Source organism: Prionailurus bengalensis, chromosome X (assembly GCF_016509475.1).
Source record: "Prionailurus bengalensis isolate Pbe53 chromosome X, Fcat_Pben_1.1_paternal_pri, whole genome shotgun sequence".
Classification (NCBI taxonomy): domain Eukaryota; kingdom Metazoa; phylum Chordata; class Mammalia; order Carnivora; family Felidae; genus Prionailurus; species Prionailurus bengalensis.
The window spans coordinates 96917492-96939007 of record NC_057361.1 but is presented as its reverse complement, the minus strand read 5'-3'; positions in this window follow the sequence as shown (position 1 = coordinate 96939007).

Sequence of the window (21516 nt, the reverse complement as noted above, 5' to 3'; positions counted from 1 at the left end):
GTTTGCCCATTATTCTTTGCCCATGAGCTACAATGTCCTGAATACCTGTAGTACTTATAGCCGCACGGTGCTTGAGCTTTTAGGGCCTCCAACTGTTGACATTTTGTAATGTTCACTAAGTGGGGAGAACAGAGAGCTCTCTGCTTGCATGCTGGAGCGGAAGTCCATTTAGGTCTAAGATTGTTTCCATCTCGATAGTTGAACAGTATTGTGATTATTAGGGATGATTACATTTATTTAAACAGAGCACTTTAAAATCCATAAAGCACAGTAAAATGCACACTAAAGCCCCTGCTAGGCCAGACTTTTCTGCTGTTGCCTCTGTGTCTTAGAATACTTACCCTGGAGGGGCGCCTGGGTGGCTCAGTCAGTTAGGCATCTGACTTCAGCTCAGGTCATTGTCTCGCGGTTTGTGGGATCGAGTCCTGTGTCAGGCTTGTGCTGACAGCTCGGAGCCCGGAGCCCGCTTCGGATTCTGTGTCTCCTTCTCTCTCTGCCCCTCCCCTGCTCGTGCTCTCTCTCTCTCTTTGTCTTTCTCTGTCTCTCAAACATGTTAAAAAAAAAAAAAAAAAAAAAAGGATACCTAGCTTTGAACCTTGAAGTGAGCAAGAAAGAATTACGGGCAGGAATCGATGTTGTGAAGCCCATGCGTTAAAACTTCTCTTCACAGAAGAGTGTCAGGGTCTCACGCGCTGAGTATTTGAGCTTCTTTTTAATAAATACTTAAAAAACGTTTTTTAAAAATTATCTTTGAGAGAGAACATGAGCAGGGTGGGGATGGAGGGAGAGGGAGAGAGCATCGCAGGCAGACCCCAAACACGGTGAGGAACCCGACACGGGGCTCGAGCCCAGGACCCTGGGATGATGACCTGAGCTGGAATCAAGAATTGGATGCTCACCCAACTGAGCCACCCAGGAGCCCCAATACCTACTTCTTTTTTCTTTTCTTCTTCTTCTTCTTTTTTTTTTTTTAATATTTATTTATTTTTGGGAGACAGACAGAGTGCAAGCAGGGGAGGGGCAGAGAGAGAGGGAGACATGGAATCCGAAGCGGGCTCCGGGCTCCCATCTGGCAGCCCCGAGCCATCGAGCCTGATGTGGGGCTCGAACTCAGGAACCGCGAGGTCATGACCTGAGCCCAAGCCGGACGCTCAACCTCCTGAGCCACCCAGGCTCTCCCGTCCCCCAGAAGGCATACTTTTTCATAAGCTTGGGTAGGTGGTCGAGACGCCACTGTTGGGGGGGGCAGGTTGGGTGGCAGAAAAATAAACAGCGGACAGCCTGACAAGGAGAAAGAGAAACGTGGAGAGAGACCTAGAGCTGTGTTAGCATAATAACTGTGGGTTATATCGATGGCCTTGAGTTATTGAGGAAAGGTTAAATTATGTTCCATGTCATCTGAGATGACAGGGAGGTTGGTAATATAATCTCCCACCACGTCGTTCAGAGTTCTGAGTTTGGGATATATCTGGACTATCTGGAGGTATATCTGGAAAGTGTACCCATGTGAAGCATTTTATCCTCCTGACAGTTGAGAAAAAAAAATGGAGCGTTGTTATGGGAATATACTTATGAATTGCTCTCAGAAATGAATCTCTTCAGTTGCTTACACATTAATAAAACCCGGGGCACCTGAGCGGCTCAGTCGGTTGAGCGTCCGACTCTTGATTGCGGCTCAGGTCATGATCTCACGGTTCGTGGGGTCGAGCCCCGCATCGGGCTCTGGGCTGACAGTGCAGGGCCCGCTTGGGATTCTCTCTCTCCTCTCTCTGTCTCTGTCTGCCCGTCTCTGCGCGTGCCCCCCCCCCCTCCCCCACTCTAGCTCTCTGTCTCCCTCCAAAGAAATAAATAAATACATTTAAAAAATGATAATAAAACCCAATGAATCCTAGCCCTGGCATCTTGATACCCTGCCAAAGTTCCACGTGTGTCAACAAGTGTAGGAGGTATTGGGAAGCAGAAGCCAGGGGACAGTAAGCCGTGGGAGGGTTGCTTGCTCTCCGTGGCACGGCCCGTGTCTAACACAGCGCGTGGCACAAAGTAGGCCGTCAGCCTTGTTTTGGTTGCGTGTCTGTGCGTGTAGAAGATGTAGCGTATTCATATTACGACACACCGCCGACCTTTGCCGTTCAGTCCGTTCTACTGTTCTCAAGGTCAGGATAGAGTCAGCCTTTGCCAGATGTCAAACGACCACAGAAATTTGTGGCCTGTAAGTGTTGATTCTGCTCACGTGCCTGTGGGTTGGGGGCGGGTCAGCTTTGCGGTGGCTCTTAGTTGCAGGTGGGGTGCAAATCGTTTCCGTGTGGTCTGGACTAGCCATTTATTTATTCCAGGTGCGTTTTTCTCATGGTGCAAGAGGACAAGCCCGAAGAAGAGACAGCGGAGGTCCTTCTTAAGGTGTAAATGGCTCTACACTGTAAAACTGTCTCTTGCGGCCACATTCCGGTGTAGAAACCAGTCGCGTGGCCAAGCCCAAAAGTACTGGGGTTTTAGGGGAGGAACCGTAACGGCACTTGGCAGGATTGGTGAATTTGGGTCCATAATTCAATCTGACATGCTCACAAATCACAAATAGGTTGACATTTGAGGTCAGGTAACTGGGATTCCTCTGGTGGGACAATAATTGAGTCTTTTCCTTTTATTTCTACAGCATCCTACTGAGGTAGAGGGCATGTTCGAAAACCCAACTATTCATACAGAATGGAAAAATTTCTACCCGATCCTTGATGTTCTAAGGGACTATTTTGAAAGGTTTTATTTTTTTTTAACTTTATTTGTTTGTTTAGAGAGAGAGAGAAAGAAAGCGCACGAGAGCAGGGGAGGGGCAGAGAGAGAGAGAGAATCCCAAGAGGCTCCGCGCTGTGAGCGTAGAGCCCACCCAATGTGGGTCTCAATCTCGGGAACTGTGAGACCCCGACCTGAGTCGAAATCGAGGGTCAGACGCTTACTCGACTGAGCCACCCAGGTGTCCCTGAAGCTTTTATTTTTGAGTAATCTCTCCACCCAACGTGGGGCTCGCGCTCACAACCCCGAGGTCAAGAGTCGCACGCTCTACCGACTGAGCCAGCCAGGTGTTCTTGTGCGTAAGAGAATAAATGACCTTTAGCAGGTTGCTGTTCGTGCTGTGATCACGTCTCATTTAACTTTACTGTCCAACAGAGGGTTAATGTGCTTTATTAGTGGAAGTTAGAATACCGGGAAACCACCTCCTTGACGGCTGGAAGTGTGTTGGGTTCCATGACGGTATCTCTTCTGTTTGACAGCTCCTCATGTTAAGAATGACTCATTATCCCGATGTTTAACATGTATCATCGGAGAGACTCTCTGGCACCGGTAGGTGCATTAGTCTGAATTGGCACTTCTTGAGTTGAATTCCCTCCACGTCTGTCGGTCAAAATACCTGAAAACACGTATGGCAATTATATTAGAACTCCCACCTCAAAATTAATTATTTTGATCCCTTCGTTTCCTTTATGAGGGTGAGAGTGGCACCACGTACTTCAGGAGAAGATACCGTAAGAATCATCAGAAACGGTAGCTCTGCGGTGTTCTGCCTCTGCCCAGGGGAGGAGCTCTTGGCGTGGGGTGCTCAGGGTGGGATCCAGGAGTTTTGCGGAACAACTGATTGTTTGCCAAATATGAATATGTGCACGTGGGGGGATTTCTGTCTCCGAAGAGCCTCTGTAGCTATCAGGAGAGGCTTTTAAAACCTCAAAGCCCCCGGGGCTCCTGGGTGGCTCAGTAGGTTGCGTGTCCGACTCTTGACTCTTGATTTCAGCTCAGGTCGTGATCCCAGGGTCGTGGGATCGAGCTGGGCGTCAGGCTCCGTGCTGGAGCCTGCTTGAGATTCTCTCTCTCTCCCTCTGCCCCGCTGTCTCTTTCTCTCTCTCTCTCTCTCATACACACTCACTCTCTCTCTCTCTCTCTCCCTCTCTCAAAAAGACCCATAAATATATAAATAAATACTAAAAAAAACCAAAGTCCAAGAGTCAAAAAACCCACTAAACAACCTCTTGCCACATGTCTAGTAGAGTCTGTTCATCTGGGCAGTTTGACTCTTCTGTAATGGAACTCCTCCCTATCTCTGCTGTTGGGCAGAGAAAAAGCATGGCTTCTAGTAGCTTGATCAGACTCTCAGCCCTAAGGAAAATGGGCACCATCCTGGGTATATCATGCCCTCTGTTCGTTGGCTATAGAATGTCCAGACTTTCTACTCAAGCACAACCACGTCCTTTTCGAGGGGGCCTTCAACAAGAGCCCGATCGGCAGCTTGCTGATGGCCTTGTTTTGTGTGCCACCTACGTCAGTGAAGAAAGGATTAGTGGTAGCTTAGCCTGCTGATCTATTGTCCTCGTCTTAGGAGGGCGTCACATCTTGCCCTCTCCGTGGCCAGTGGTTCTTACGTTTTGACATGCTGCAATCCTGTGTATAACCAGGGTTAGGGGCCAGCTAAAACCCCACCCTTTCTTTCCCCTTCACAGTCTACACTAGGGGGGCGCCGGGGAGGCTCTGGTGGTTGAACTTCCAATTCTTGGTTTTGGCTCAGGTCATGATCTCACGACTCGTGAGTTCGAGCCCTGCATCGGGCTCTGTGGTGACGGCACAGAGCCTGCTTGGGATTCTCTCTCTCCCTATCTCTCTGCCCCTCTCCTGCTCACACACCTTCTCTCTCTCTCTCTGTCTCAAAAAAAAAAAAAAAAGATCTACATTAGGATGAATGTGAGTGAAATTCAATTCTTTTCTTTTTTCTTTTCTTTTCTTTTCTTTTCTTTTCTTTTCTTTTCTTTTCTTTTCTTTTCTTTTCTTTCTTTTCTCTTTTTTCTTTAGCGAGAGTAAGCCCGGAGGTGGGAACAGGGCAGGGTCAGAGGGAGAGGCAGGGAGAACTGCAACGAAGAACGGGATGCTGAACTCACTTGAGCCACCCAGGTGCCCCTGAAATTCGTCCCACTTCAAGGACAGTATTGAACTGTCTTGAATTCATACTAGCATTGTTCACACACTGTGTAACTTATTTTTGATAACAAATCATCTGCTGCGAACACAGCTGTGTCGTAGATTGCTTTGGCTTCTTTCAAGTTCCGACATTCTCGGGTCACCTGGGTGGCTCAGTCGGTTGAGCGTCTGACTTCGGTCCAGATCATGATCTCACAGTTCGTGGGTTCGAGCCTCGTGTCGGGCTCTGTGCCGACAGGTCAGAGCCTGCTTCGGTTCTGTGTCTCCCTCTCTCTCTGTCCCTACCCTGCTCATGCTCTGTGTCTCTCTCTCAAAAACGAATAAGTGTTAAAAAATGTTTTCTAAAGTTCTGACATTCCCATTTGGGATCTTAGTTCTTGTGTTTGTATCACATTCCCTCACCGTTTCAGGCCTTTGAATTTAATATCCAAATCTAATCCTGACCGCCCCTTGTCTTTGTTTTTAGAGGAAGAAGGGACTTTTAGAAAATATTTTATTCATTTTTTGAGACAGAGCGCAAGTGGGGGAGGGGCAGAGAGAAGGGGACAGACCTGAAGCGGGCTCTGTGCTGACAGCAGAGAGCCTGATGTGGGGCTCGAACTCATGAACTGTGAGATCATGCCCCGAGCCAAAGTCTGGCGTCCACTGACTGAGCCAGCCAGGCGCCCTGAGGAACAAGGTTTTAACTGTAGTCTGTCCGTGCTTTGGGCTTGATGGCCTGCGTGTTACGCAATATAAGGCAGTTCTATCACGTGACCGGTCGTGGGATACCGCCTACAGTTGCTCTAGGCATCCGTAGAAGCGAAAGCATCCTGGGCACCATAGAGTTTTTGATAATTCTGCTCACGAACCAGGTCACTTTCTTATGGAGACGGCACAGCAATTTACAGACCACATTCGCACTGTCCCCAGTTTATTGAAGAAGGACTGTGTCTGTTTTGACTCTATGACGCTAGTTGCCTGATCGACAACTAGGGTTTCAGTAGGAGGGGACGGGGAGGGAATTCTGGGCCAGAAAGTGAATGAGCAAGGCACCAGAGATGCTAATGAGGACTCCGCTGTTTAGTCACAAGACCCAGCCTGCTTCCGGCTTTTTAATGGAGACCCGGGCCCAAGGACAGGAAGAAGTTGGAAAATAGGGCTGTTCTTTCCTTGAACACTAAGCCACGCCGTTGAAATTTGATGATCGAAACCGCGGGGCATTTTTACTCGCTAATTTAAGAGGCGGGCTATGACACTGACAAAAATGAAGGCTTTATTTGATTAAGTCAGTTATGTGACGCATTAAGTTATTGTACACATTCAAATGCAAAGGAATGTTGACTTGTGACCCTTGGGGGATCTTAAGGGGGTAAGAGTGCAAGCCAGAGCGGGGCAGAGAGAGGAGGGGCCAGAGGATCTGACGCAGGCCCTCTGCTGACGGCAGCGAGCCCGACGGTGAGGCTCGAACTCGCGAACCGTGAGATCATGACCTGAGCCAAAGTCGGATGCTCAACCGACTGAGCCACCCACGTGTCGCAGGCATGACTGGAGTGTAATTAAGAGAAACATGTGATTCAGCCGCTTCTACGTTACCCCTCTCGGGCAGAATGACCAGATGCACAGGTAGATTTTAAATTGGAGACCATCTAGGTAAAGCGCAGTGGTTCTCAAAGGTGAGCACACATCGGAATGAATCACCTGAAGGCTCGTTCAAACCCAGCTCTCTGGGCCCCACTTCTGGGAATCGCCATGCATTAGGTCTCCGGTGGGTCCCTACAGCGTACCTTTCTAACCAGTACTCAGGGAATGTTATTAATGCTGCTTTTCAGTGGACCATACCTGGAGAAGTACTTCCCTATCTCAAAAATAAATAAAACGTAAAAAAAAAAAAAAGACACCAAAGTTCAGAGATAGGGAGAGGCAGAGCATGAACAGGGGAGGGTCAGGGAGAGGGAGACACAGAATCCGAAACGGGCTCCAGGCTCTGAGCTGTCGGCACAGAGCCCGACACGGGGCTCAAACTCGCAGACCGTGAGATCGTGAGCTGAGCGGAAATCAAGAGTCTGATGCTTAACCGACTGAGCCACCCAGGTGCCCCCTGCCCCCTTGAAGAATATACTGAAGGAGAAAGAGGTTCCTGTGAGTCTTTAAAGGCCTGAAGTCTTGAGGTACAAGATCAAGTTTTTTCCAAGCGTTCAAAGGCGAGCGTCTTAGACAAAGAGTGGTCCCTGTTGAACGGTCCAGGCTATCAACTACCATAGGTGTTGGTTTTCACTCGTCATCCCTACAGTACGACCTTGGGTCTTGGTGTCTGAATGGATTCGTGTGATCTTTGATCTACCTTTGGGTTATAATTGTCTGTTGGAGGGAGTGAAAAAGTAACGACTGACACAAGAAAGATAAATTGAGGGGCGCCTGGGTGGCGCAGCCGGTTGAGCGTCCGACTTCGGCCCGGGTCACGATCTCGCGGACCGTGAGTTCGAGCCCCGCGTCGGGCTCTGGGCGGATGGCTCGGAGCCTGGAGCCTGTTTCCGATTCTGTGTCTCCCTCTCTCTCTGCCCCTCCCCCGTTCATGCTCTGTCGCTCTCTGTCCCAAAAATAAATAAACGTTGAAAAAAAAAAATTTAAAAAGAAAAGAAAGATAAATTGAAGTTACTCCTTCCAAACCTCCTGCCTATTTTACTTTATTTTATTTTATTTAGAGAGAGAGGGCACACGTGAGTGAGGGCAGAGAGAGAGGGAGAGAATCCCACGAGGGGCAGAGAGAGGGAGAGAGAAGCGAGGCTCACCCGAAGCAGGGCTCGAAGTCACCTGAAGTGGGACTCGAACTCAAGAACCACGAGACCATGACCTGAGCTGAAGTCAGATGTTTAACCGACTGAGCCCCCCGGGTTCAGCAATCGGCTGTACACCTTTTAATCCAGATTCACTGAAATGCAGCCTCTGGGGAAAGGTAGGGAACAACCTAGGCATAAATAAAAAATAATTCAAGGGGCACCTGGTTGGCTCAGTCGGTAAAGTGTCCGACTTCGGCTCAGGTCACCATCTCGCGGTCTGTGAGTTTGAGCCCCGCGTCGGGCTCTGGGCTGACGGCTCAGAGCCTGGAGCCTGCTTCAGATTCTCTGCCTCCCTCCCTCTGCCCCTCCCCTGCTTATGCTCTGTCTCTCTGTGCCTCAAAAAATGAATAAGTTAAAAATTAAAAAAAAAATGATTAAAAAAAATAATTCACAAGGTAAATTTGGTTTGCGTTTCCTTTCTTTTTAATTTTTTTTTCAACGTTTTTTATTTATTTTTGGGACAGAGAGAGACAGAGCATGAACGGGGGAGGGGCAGAGAGAGAGGGAGACACAGAATCGGAAACAGGCTCCAGGCTCCGAGCCATCAGCCCAGAGGCCGACGCGGGGCTCGAACTCACGGACCGCGAGATCGTGACCTGGCTGAAGTCGGACGCTTAACCGACTGCGCCACCCAGGCGCCCCAATGCATTTCCTTTCTTTCTTTTTTTTTTTTTTTTATTTTAAAAAAAAAAATTTTTTTTTTCAACATTTATTTATTTTTGGGACAGAGAGAGACAGAGTATGAACCGGGGAGGGGCAGAGAGAGAGGGAGACACAGAATCGGAAACAGGCTCCAGGCTCTGAGCCATCAGCCCAGAGCCTGACGCGGAGCTCGAACTCCCGGACTGCGAGATCGTGACCTGGCTGAAGTCGGACGCTTACCCGGCTGCGCCACCCAGGCGCCCCAATGCATTTCCTTTCTTAATTGAGGTATAATTGATGTCTAAAATCAGCTTCAGATGTACAACATAATGACTTGACATTTGTATACATTGCAAAACGAGCGTCACGGTACATCTAGTTAAGATTTGTCATCGTACATAAGCAGAGTTTTCTTTTGTTGAGAGCTGAAGATTTCCCCCGTGAGCATTGCCATTTATTCCTGACGTTGCCACAGTCACACCAAGGATTCACCGAGGGGGGGCGCCCAGGGACCAGGAGGCTCCAACACATGTTGAGGGGCCAGTCAGGAGTTGGAAGGGACCCTCAGCCGTGTCTCCCCTTTCTAATGGCCCAGGAGAGAAGCCCTTTTCTGGACAACACCCCTCCCCATTCCCCTTGTCCAATTTCCCTCCCAGGAGGTTGGGGGAGGGGGGGTCATGGAAGGAGGGTGGAGTGTGAGTGGGCCCCACGATGGGGAGTGTGCTGGGGTGGGGCATGGGTCCTTTCCGACCTTGCGCGTCATTCTTGCCAATTTCTGTATCGTTCCAATTCAGGATATGTGCTGCTGACGCCAGCGTGCGTTGAGAACGTTTGCGATCGACTGTCTTTGCGACTTTCTCATACGTGATACAGTATTAGCGAGAGTCGGCATTCGGCACCTCTCGTGACTTTGTTATTTTATAACTGGAAATGTGAACCTTTGTCTCCCTTCGGTTATTTTGCCGGGATCCCAGCCTCTGCCCCGGGCAACGGCCAATGTGTTCGCCATCTCTGAGTTCAGTTTTGTGGTTGTGGTTGTTATTTGTGTGTTTCAGATTCCACATAGAAGGAAGATCATATGGTATTCTTTTCTTTGTGACTTTGCGTAATGCATTCAAGGTCTGCCGTGTTGTCCCAGATGGCAAGATTTCCTCCCTTTTTATGCCTGATTAATATTCCATGGTGTGTGTGTGTGTGTGTGTGTGTGTGTGTATGTATGTATGTGTGTAATCAAATTTTCCTTATCCATTCTTTCACTGATGGCCAGGTAGGTTGTTTCCATATCTTGGTTATTGCAAACGATGCTGCAGTGACCATTGGCATGCAGGTATCTTTCTGAATTAGTGTTTTTGTTTCTTCAGAAGCCTTCACACTGTTCTCCATTGTGGCTATATCATTGATATGCATTTCTTTTTTCTTTCCTTTCCTTTCCTCTCTCTTCTCTTCTCTTCTCTTCTCTTCTCTTCTCTTCTCTTCTCTTCTCTATGTTGGTTTGAGAGAGAGAGAAAATGAGTGGGGGAGGGGCAGAGAGAGAGGGAGACACGGAATCCATAGCGGGCTCCAGGGTCTGAGCTGTCGGCACAGAGCCCGACGCGGGGCTCGAACCCACAAACCACAAGACCATGACCTGAGCCAAAGTTGGACACTTAACCAACTGAGCCACCCAGGTGCCCTGATATGCATTTCTGGTGAAGAACCAACATGAGGAAAAAAATCACCTCTCTGTGGGGGCAAGACTCTTTTCTTTTTTCCAACATTTGTGTGTGTGTGTGTGTGTGTGTGTGTGTTTGAAATTGTTTAGTGTTTATGTTTGAGAGAGCTCGAGTGGTGGAGGGGCGGAGAGAGAGATGGGGAACAGAGGATCCAATGCAGGCCCTGCACTGACAACAGCGAGCCTGATATGGGGCTCAAACCCGCGAAATGGGAGCTCCCGATCTGAGCCAGAGTCAACAGTTGGACACTCAACCACGTGAGCCGTACCGGCGCCCTCTTGCAGCTCTTTGTTGCAAACCGGAGAGGAGACCAGTGTGACTGGAGCTCAGTGAGTAGGAAGGATTTAAGGCGAAGTCGTGTTGGCGTTAATGGTAGGGAGAAACAATGTACCTAATTATTTTCAGTTGGGGTGACGCCTCATGATCTATAAGTCGTTCCAAGGAAAGCTGGTTTGAAGATCCATGTAGCCCACAGAGGGCCTCTCCCGCTCAGCAAACTGAAATCTATTTGTGGGATCTCGTGGCCGCTGGCCGGCCATGACGAGGAAATTCGAGACGGTTTTGCATGTGAGGAAGGCAGCATCGCTCAACGTGACCGCGTTTCGAGACTAATAAGTCTCAACCCCAAGGAGTGTCCGAACACGCGTGTGACGTTTTCATGCAATGTTACCCCACCGACAAGACAAGCCCGTCACATAGCAACTACTTTCGAGGCCCGGGGTGCCGAGAAGGGCCGTGGAAGGACAGAGTTAGGGGGGAAAGCCAAAACCTTCTTCCCCATACTTCACTTAACCTGTTTGAACTTCGGCTTCCATACTTCTAGGATAGGGAGGCCTACGGCCACTCTATAAAACAACTCAAATAAGATAACACGTGTACGGCCATTCCTAGGGCCTGTCACCAGATCACCTGTTCTTTCTCCTAGCTGACCAGGGTTGGATACGAAGTGAAAACACTTGGCAAAGTCACCGTGCGCAAGATACCGCATGAAGGCGGTCAGTCTGCCTTTCCACCCCCGCCAGCTGGTACCGGCCGTGCTCGGTAGCCAGGCAGTCTGAGAGCTAAGATACGTTCGCAAAACGATCTCGACTGAAAAGTGAGAAGGGAGTACCATTCACGGTCCCCGCGCTGCGGTGGATTTTTATCCGAAAAACGGAACGGAGGGCAGGGGCGGCTTTCCTTTGTCTTTCCGCCCGCCCGAAGCCCTGACGGTCAGCCCGTGGCTTCGCAATTTGACCCCGGGGACAGGGCGAACGGGCGCACCGGTCGTGATGTATATCCCTAAGTGCAAGGCCCCCGAGGAAGATTCTAGAGGTGCAGTGAAAGAAGCACATCACTCAGGGAAAAGCATTTACAGAAACTTACGCTGAATTCGGCGGAAAATGAGAAATAGGCTGTGTGTGTGTGTGTGTGTGTGTGCGTAAACGAGAAGACAGATCAAGGATCTCAAGCATCTTTTTTTCTTCCAATCCAGGAGGCTGTTCCACAGTTGCCCTCGACACCAGATTGTGGTGGGGAGTGCTATGTTCTCGAATCGGCCTCTTTGTTGCGTGACAGCCATTCCTTTTGCCAAGGAGAGGTCATTTTTGGTGAACTCTAAATGGGGTCATTCATCGGTATGGAAATAAGGCTTCTCAGGACCGAGCACGGCTTACGGACAAATACTCCTGTCGCTCTGGCTCCGAACAAAGACACGCTTGTTGTTCAGAGGCGGTCCGACTTCCCGCCAGCGTATGCCAGAGCGGGCGATGGTCTGTCCTCACCAGACCGTGCCCGCTGGTGCACGTGGCGTTGAGGAGAAGGGCCTTCCCCGCTGGTCCTCACAAAAGACACGCGGGGAAGATACGTACGGGCTGGGTGGAGGGCTGGTGGCAATATGGCCTTCTTGCCCCCGTGCCCTTGTGCCTTTCTTGTCTGCAGGTGAAGCGGGAACCCGCGTTGACAGGGACAAGTACCAAAGAATTGAGGTTAGCTCTGATTTTGGCCATTGAACAGACATATCGGGGACTGTAATTGTAATTCTGGTGGCGTTCTGGTTGGTTGGTTTTGTTTGGCCACCTTTTATTTATTTTATTAGTATTATTAAAAAAATTATTTTTATTTATTTTTTAATTTCCTTTTTTTTTTTAATTTTTTTTTCAACATTTATTTATTTTTGGGACAGAGAGAGACAGAGCATGAACGGGGGAGGGGCAGAGAGAGAGGGAGACACAGAATCAGAAACAGGCTCCAGGCTCCGAGCCATCAGCCCAGAGCCCGACGCGGGGCTCGAACTCCCGGACCGCGAGATCGTGACCTGGCTGAAGTCGGACGCTTAACCGACTACGCCACCCAGGCGCCCCTAATTTCCTTTTTTTTTTGAACGTTTATTTATTTTTGGGACAGAGAGAGACAGAACATGAACGGGGGAGGGGCAGAGAGAGAGGGAGACACAGAATCGGAAACAGGCTCCAGGCTCCGAGCCATCAGCCCAGAGCCCGACGCGGGGCTCGAACTCCCGGACCGCGAGATCGTGACCTGGCTGAAGTCGGACGCTTAACCGACGGCGCCACCCAGGCGCCCCTAAAAAAAATTATTTTTGAGAGAGAGAGAGCGTGCGAGTAGGGGAGGGACGGAGGGGGGGGCAGGAGAGCTGGCAGCACAGAGCCTGCTTGGGGTTCTCTCTCTGTCTCCGTCTCTCTGTCTCTCTCTGCCCCTCGTCAGCTCACATGCGCGCGCGCTCTCTCTCTCAAACAAGCTTAAAACACCATTAAGTTTCCCTGGAGTTCTTTCAAATGGGAGCCCCGAAGAGATCATTCGGAAGCACCGTAGGCTAATAACCGGCCTCCGGTGCAACTGAGCTGCTATTGCGAGTAAGAGTGTATCGTGTAAATCCAAGCCTTGCTGGTATGACTAAGGGAGCTGGAGAAAGAAAACAAATGGGCTGGGTTATCTGTTCCTGTATCAAGCGGTGATTCTGCCGATGCCATCAAGCCACCTGTCTGACCCGTCCCTGCAATCAGCCGGTCAAGAAGGTCCTCTTAGACGTGCCGCTTCAGTAAGAGGAGATGTCACCATCCTGCTTTGCAACTGAAAGCGAATCGGTGGGTTTTGTCAGCACATCCAGACGTCGGTAGCTGGCAGTCGTGTGGTCTGAAATTATCTGCGTAGTAATTCCGGAGGATCTCATCCCAAATGTGGTGGTGGTTTTTTTTTTCTTTTGTTTTTTTTTTGGCACTCCATGTGAATATTTAATTACCTTACATATGATGGCGAGACACTGTGTTAATTAACAATTGTGGTCAGGCTTCCTGAAACGACTTCGGGGAACGAATCACCTGGAGAAAGAGAACTCCGATCCTGAGCGTGCTTTCGGGAACAGTCGAAGTTCATTTGTTTAAGAAAAAGTTTTTTAACGTGCGCTTATTTTTTGAGAGGGAGAGAGACCGAGCAGGAGCGAAGGAGGGGCAGGGAGAGAGGGAGACACAGGATCCGAAGCAGGCCCCGGGCCCCGAGCCGTCGGCACAGAGCCCGACGCGGGGCTCGAACCCACGAACGGCGAGATCGTGACCTGAGCCGAAGTTGGGTGCCTAACCCACTTCTGGGTCTTATAAAAAAAAGAGAGGAGGGGCGCCTGGGTGGCTCAGTCGGTTAAGCGTCCGACTTCAGCCAGGTCACGATCTCGCGGTCCGTGGGTTCGAGCCCCGCGTCAGGCTCTGGGCTGACGGCTCGGAGCCTGGAGCCTGTTTCCGATTCTGTGTCTCCCTCTCTCTCTGCCCCTCCCCCATTCATGCTCTGTCTCTCTCTGTCCCAAAAATAAATAAACGTTGGAAAAAAAAAAAGAGGAAAGAAATGAGATGATAGCTACTTATTTTCAACGACACAGGCACGTGATCAAGGCATGTATGTGTGTGTGACCCAGAGCATCGGCATCCGATCAGTTCCTAAATTCACACGGTTTCCTGTGAAAAGCCAGCCTGCTGCTTAGAACGTGGCAGGGGGGGCCGGCCGGTGCCAGTCCCGTTGTGCGTGTGCGCTTGAGTGCACCTGCCCCGAAGGTGGTGTATAGGGGTGACTTTTGAGACTTTCCGGAATTCTCCGCTCCTGGTGTCGCGGACACTTTGGGACCAGCGTGCCCCGTGCTGTGTGCCAGAGGCACGTCGTCCCAAGCCGGTATTTTGTGTCGACACAACCCCCTGTGTTGTAAAGTGGGAGGGGGCATCCGGTTGAGTAAGAGTGGTCTCCCCAGTTTTGTGTAGTCCCTGAGGAGGCACGCACTTGAACCGGGTCACCTTACTGTTTCCTTGGAGGAAGGTAGGTGACGTGTGGGGAGGGAGCCCCCCTAGACACCAGGGCGCAAAGGATCAGTCAGCAGGTGAGTGAGGAGGGCAGGAGCCTATAGGAGTAACTGCTAATACCGACCTTGAAGGAGGCTGAGCCGGGTAGGAAGGGACCCGCCCAGGTTTATATTCTAGCCTCAGCATTTTCTAATCTGTGTGACCTTAAGCAAGTCCTTTCTTTCTCTAGGGGCGTCCGACTCTCTTTTTGTACGTACACCCCTTCCTCAAAGTTCTTTTTTTCTATTTGCTGGACAATTATTACATAAAGATATGGTATCTGTTACGCTAAGAATGCCACGTCGATTTGTACAGTGCGCAGCCTGCACAACTGTACATGGTGGTGCACTGTTTCAACAATATTTATCCCTACTTCATTTCACTAACCTGGGGTTACTACTCCACCTCGAAAGGATTTCACTCCAGTATCTTACTCTTAGGCTGCAACCTCCTATGGTTATCTTTCTTTTTACCAGTCTTAGTACAGCTGCTCATACCCATGACACTTTGCTGTTCATCCTTTTCTCCTGATGTCTTATATTAACATTCTATTACTCGGATTCTGTGTTTTGGGTGTCGCAAGGTTGAAATCAGGTGTTGGCTGGGCCAGGGCCTTCTCTGGATATTGTGGGAAAGAATCTACATTCTCATTCTTTTCAGATCCTTGGTAGAATTCAGTTCCTTAGCTGTCACGCTAAGATCTCATCTCCTTGTTTGCTGTCAGCCAGCGGCTGTTCTCGAGCCCTGAAGCCTGTCTGTATTCCTCAGCTTGTGACCTTCTCCATCTTCAAAATCAGCAACAGATCCCCCCTGTGTTCCAGCTTTCCTGACCTCCCTTCCTGGCCCTAGGTTGACAAAAGTCTGCGTTTCTTTTTTTTTTTTTTTTAAGTTTATTTATTTTGAGAGACAGAGAGAGCAGAGGAGGGACAGAGAGAGAGAGAGAGGGAGAGGGAGAGAATCCCAGGCAGGCTCCAACCTGTCAGAGTGGAGCCCGATGTGGGGCTTGAACTCACGAACCGTGACATCATGACCTGTGCCGAAACCAAGAGTCAGACGCTTAACTGACTGAGCCACCCAGGCGCCCCAGACAAAAGTCTGCGTTTAAAGGGCACGTTGGAGGAGATTCTTCAAATCCGGGTAACTCCCTTTGGACAAGTAAGGTCATGGGAGTAGCTCGCAATCTTGGGAATAACACTGTGCGGGGTGGAGATGATGGGGACCAAAATTTGCCAGTGACCTCTGGCCATGAGGCATATGATCCCTCATATTGCTTTACTTAAGTTTTTTTACGTTTACTTATTTTTGAGAGAGAGAGAGAGAGAGAGTGCGTGTGCTCAGGGTTGGGGCGGGGGAGGGGGCCAGAGAGAGAATCTCAAGCAGGCTCCACGCTGTCCGTGCAGAGCCCCACACAGGGTTCGGTCTCCAGAATCGGGCGATCATGACCTGAGCCGAAATCAAGAGTGGGACGCTTAACTTGACTGAGCCACCCAGGTGCCCTTGCTTAACTTCATTTCATAACCAGCCTTAACCCCCTAGTTCACGACTTCGACCACATTTTGCTATTGGCCTTTTTTTTCCTCGTTCCATTATTGTTCTACTAAGCCAGCCTGGTAACTTACCTGTGGGTCGATATGCCAGCGTTTGTCATTCCAATGTCTAGGCTGCTGACAAAACTGACCGTTCTCGGTAACATACAGCTGCGGCTTTCCGTTGTGTGTCTTTCTGGAATGTTTTTAAAAAAAATGTCTTTGGGGCGCCTGGGTGGCGCCGTCGGTTAAGCGTCCGACTTCAGCCAGGTCACGATCTCGCGGTCCGTGAGTTCGAGCCCCGCGTCGGGCTCTGGGCTGATGGCTCAGAGCCTGGAGCCTGTTTCCGATTCTGTGTCTCCCTCTCTCTCTGCCCCTCCCCCGTTCATGCTCTGTGTCTCTCTGTCCCAAAAAAATAAATAAACGTTGAAAAAAAAAATTAAAAAAAAAAATGTCTTTAATGGTTTTTTTCGTTATTGAGAGACAGATACAGAGTGCTAACCCTGGAGGGGCAAGAGAGAGAGAGGGAGACACAGCATCCGCAGCAGGTTCCAGGCTCTGAGCTGTCAGAGGGGTTTTTTTTGTTTTGTTTTGTTTCGTTTTATTCGTCAAATGTAATGCTGATCATGTATGTAGGTCTGTATTCAAAGTTATGTAATGGCTTCCCACAAGGCATCGTTCAAATATCTCCTTAGGAAGACTTTTCTGTACCATTGCCCCCCCGCCTTTTTTTTTGGCCTTGGGCACATTTATTCATTACTGCCGCTGAAAACCTGTATCTTTTTTATTTTACTTTAAAGAGAGAGAGAGAGAACCCAAGCGGGAGAGTGGGTCAGAGGGGGAGAGAGAGAAAGAGAATCTTAAGTAGGCTCCACTGTCAGCGTGGAGCCCAACGTGGGGCTTGATCCCATGACCCGGGGATCATGACCTGAACCGAACCTGTATCATGTGCCAAATCACTTTGGTTTCATGGCTACTCTCAGGAAGGGGACCAAGCCTTACCCTCTCTCTTCCTGCGTCCCTTTCTCCTGACCTGGACAAGGAGGTTAGCACCCACAGGCCCTCTCAGTACGTGTTGGAATCATTGGGAGTCATCGTAAATGAGAAGTAACGGTGAAAATTTGCGGGGCTATTACGTTGGACGCTCGAAGAACATGGGTGTGCTGGGCGTGAATCTCCCACGTAGTGGAAAAATCGAAGTGCCGACCTTTGGCTCCCGAGAAACTTAACTACGACTAGCCTGGAAGCCAGTTGACTGGAAGCCTTACCTATAACATAAAATGATCAATTAACACATTTTGTATGTTATGTGTATTATATACCACATTCCTACGTTAAAGTAAGCCGGAGGAAAGAACGTATTTTTCAAACGATAAGGAAGAGAAAATACACGTACGGTGCTTAGCCGAATTGTTTTCGGTTGAAAAAAAAAATCCACCGATAAGTGGACCCTTACAGTTGAATCCCATGCTGTTCAAGGGTCGGCTGGCCTGAGCTGAACTAAAATTTCAGACCTGACTTTCGTTAAAGGTCTGATTCTGATTAAGAACTACGGTGACTGAATTTTCACCCTATGGAGTTCAAGCTTGTTTGTTTGTTGCTTTTTTGTTTGTTTTTTAATGCATGTTTTGCTGTAGAGAGAGTGTGAGTAGGGGAGAGGGGCAGAGGGAGAGAGAGAGAGGCAGGCTCCGTGAACCGTGGAGGACCCCTATGTGGGGCTCGATCCCAGGACCCGGGGATTATGACCTGACCCTAAATCAAGAGTCAGTCACTAGCTGACTGAGACACCCAGGCGCCCCTGGATGGAGTTCATGCTTTTGCCTGTGATCGTATTCCTCCCTTTTCCTAGAGTAAATCGAGTGAATGGAATGTTCATAACAGAGAGATGGAAACCAAGGAATGAGCCTGTGTCATATTCTTTGGTCTTTAGTCATAGTTGAGCCTTTTAACTAGCTAACCATTTTGCCATCCGGTGACGGCAAGTTGTACTGGCGAACGAGGTGGGAGGCCTTCTGTGGGAAAAGTGTGTCAAGAATTGGCTGTTGATTCTCTTTGGCTTTCTAGAATCCTTACGCTGTTGCTGCCTACTAATATATTTTGTTTCTCTGATTGTATGTTTTTGTTTGTTTCCTATCTAACAAACAATGGAATGCATAAAGGAGTTGAACTTGAAGAATCTCTGTTCCCTGCAGGTGCAAGGGTCGTGTATAACATGGATAGAAACCAGGAAGCAGACCCACCATCATTCAGTATATTAATTTGTGCTGCTTTGGGATCCTATCGTTTTCTTAATGCAGGTTGATAAAAAGCGTGCTACCCGAACAGGACATTTAACTTGTTTATTTCACTTCTACCAAGCGCTTATACATTCTGAATACGGTCCTCTATTTGACAAGCATATAGCTCTGGCTTGTGTTATACTTTAAAGATAAAAAGACATTGAGGGGTGCCTGCGTGGCTCAGTCGGTTAAACATCCGGCTGCGGATTTTGGCTCAAGTCAAGTCACGATCTCACGGTTCATGGGTTTGAGCCCCGATCGGACTTTAAGCTGAGGATTCTCTCTCTCTCTCTCTGTTCCTGCCCTGCTTACTCTTGCTCTCTCTAAGTACATAAATACACTTAAAAAAATTTGTTTATAAAGATAAAAAGACATTTAAACATCTCTTGGTTTGGGAAGGAATGTCATTTTATCACACAACAATGAAATTCAGTCTCAAGTATCAAGTCATAAAGCCAACGCAATTACTTTCTCTTGCTCTGTTAACTCCCAAAGTTGTTCTTAACTTAGCGTGCTTTTCTTCCTGTGGATTGATTTCTTCTTTGTATATATGCACAAGAAGCTTCTCCTGTTAACTTCTCAGTGGTGCCTGGTGAGGACAGGTGGTCCTACAGCTTTTAATAGCCCACAGTAGCCTTTATGAACGCCTTATAACCTAGTGTTTCCGGGCGGAATTACCTATAGCTAGGAAATATGCTGTTGACCTTGCGGAGGGGTTTGTTACTTGATAACCAAGGTGATGAACGATTCCTCTCTGAAAGTCAAGGACTGCTCCGTGGTACTGTCTATTTTTTTTATTTTTATTTTTTACACTTTATTGTTTTATTTTTTACATTTTATTATGTATTTTTGAGAGACAGAGACCGAGCAGAGTGCGAGCAGGGGAGGGGCAGAGAGACAGGGAGACCCAGAATCCAAAGCAGGCTCCAGGCTCCGAGCTGTCAGCACAGAGCCCGACGCGGGGCTCGAACCCTTGAACCAGGAGATCATGACCTGAGCCAAAGTCAGACGCTTAACCGACTGAGCCACCCAGGCGCCCCCCGCCGGGTACGGGTTGGAAGGGGCTCAACGGGTTGAGCATCTGACTCTTGATTCCGGCTCAGGTCATGATCCCAGGGTTACGGGCTGGAGCCCTGCATCAGGTTCCGTTGCTGAGTGTGGAGACTGCTTAAGATTCTCTCTCCCAGGGGCGCCTGGCTGGCTCAGTTGGTTGAGCGTCCAACCCTTTTTTTTTTTTTAATTTTTTTTTTTAACGTTTATTTATTTTTGAGACAGAGAGAGACACAGCATGAACAGGGAAGGGGCAGAGAGAGAGGGAGACACAGAATGGGAAGCAGGCTCCAGGCTCTGAGCCATCAGCCCAGAGCCCGACGCGGGGCTCGAACTCACGGACCGCAAGATCGTGACCTGGCTGAAGTCGGACGCTTAACCGACTGCGCCACCCAGGCGCCCCAAGCGTCCAACTCTTCATTCCAGCTCTTGTCCTGATCTCGCAGTTCATGGTGCGGAGCCTGCCTGGGATTCTGTTTCTCTCCTTCTGTTTCTGCTCCTCCCCTGCTCGCTCTTGCTCTCTCTCTCTCTCTCTCAAAATAAATAAACTCAAAAAAAGAAAAAGAAACAACAGATTTTCTCTCCCTCTCTCTCTGCCCCCTCCCCTACTCATGCGTGCACGCTCTCTCTCTAATAATAATAATAATAATAATAATAATAATAACCTGGTTGGAAAACGAATTCAGATAATGCTTCACTGGCAGATCATGCACTCTTTGGGCAGGTTTTACAACAACCCCAAAAAAGATGCAAAGGAGGGAATGAACGGAGAAACTCGAGGTCTTTTTGTTTTTCCCATGGCGTCATCTGCTATTAAAACCCGACGGGTAAATTTGAGAGTGAACCCAGAAATTATTTGGTTTAGCCTACTCCAAACTTTGTACTAAGAGCAGACCGTCTCTGAGCTGAAAAGCCCCATTCTTGCAAAAACCACGGGTAGTCATTCATTCTCCCTGGGTGTAGTTTATGCTCGGCAGCTGAGGGGATTGGTTTCGAATCTTCGTGTTGTGACGCTCACTCACCAAGTTACTGGGTCCCCGAGAGGGGCAGCCAATTGCCTCCCTTCGTCTCCCTCGTTGGCGCTTTTTCCTGTGCTTCGCTGAGGTGCTGCATTTGTTTTCCAGCCCCAGACCCCGTAACAACAGTTGGACTCTCTGAGTGACATGAAAAGTTACTCTGTTTCCAAAAACTCAGTGACAAGCTTCCATCCTCCTTGGGGTGTGCCCCGTCTGTAACAGCTGAGGGGGTCAGCTGGGCACATGCGTGCTTCTTAGGATGGTCTCGCTGCTTTTCAAAAGGAATGATGCAAGAAATGCTTTTTACACGCTTAGTAGAGTGCGCGACTCTGGCATGCGAGAGAAAACCTCTTTTGTGCTGTGTGAGAGTTCCTTTGTTGCTTTCCACTGTAGACCTTTTTTCATGGAAGGGTGTGGGGGGGGGGAAGGAGGCAGTTATGCTGCTTTGCATTTATAATTCAGAATTAGGTCGTCGGTGGTGCCGAAAGAAATTTCACGATGGGATATTAGGAAGCGCGAGGCCTATTCAGGCAATTATTGATTAGTCTATTTCAAGCTTTTCCGTGGTAAAAGAAGAAAAAAAAGCGATGGAATAAAAAAAAAAATGAAATTGTGTCCAGTGAGTTTGATGAAATCTTGTAAGTACTTTCGGTTGCCGGGGCAACGCTTCCCTTTGTCTCTGCTAAAATGTGACGTCTCTCTCTGCAGCTTGACTTCTTGCAAGGAGATCTTTATTTTTAAAAGGAAACAAAAATTCCGGGCTTATGGCAAAAGAAGACGCCCCCTCACTCCATGTTTGTTCTCTTCGCCCCCAAAAGACGAGGCAAAATGGTTAGGCTTGAGTCGTCCCTGTTGGACCTGTTTGGTGCCTTTTGCTATCTCAGCCCCACCTCTCAGTTCTACCTTCTGGATGCCTTTCATGATGTATGTTCCCCCCCCCCCCAGCCCCTGTCACCCCCAGCCCCCCCCCCCCCGCTAGAAGGTCAGGATGCACGTCAGTACCGCCTGTATTCTCTACCCTAATCATAATTTGGTCGTCCCATATGCCCCTTCTCTCAGACGCTGTCCACTGTTTTCCAGTGGGAATCCTAGCTAAAATGTTTGGTTTTAACAAATGTTGATGTATTTGCATATTCGATTCTCGATCATTACACCTACATTGATTTTCCTGTAGCAATATGTTATCCCTGTGTGTGTGTGTGT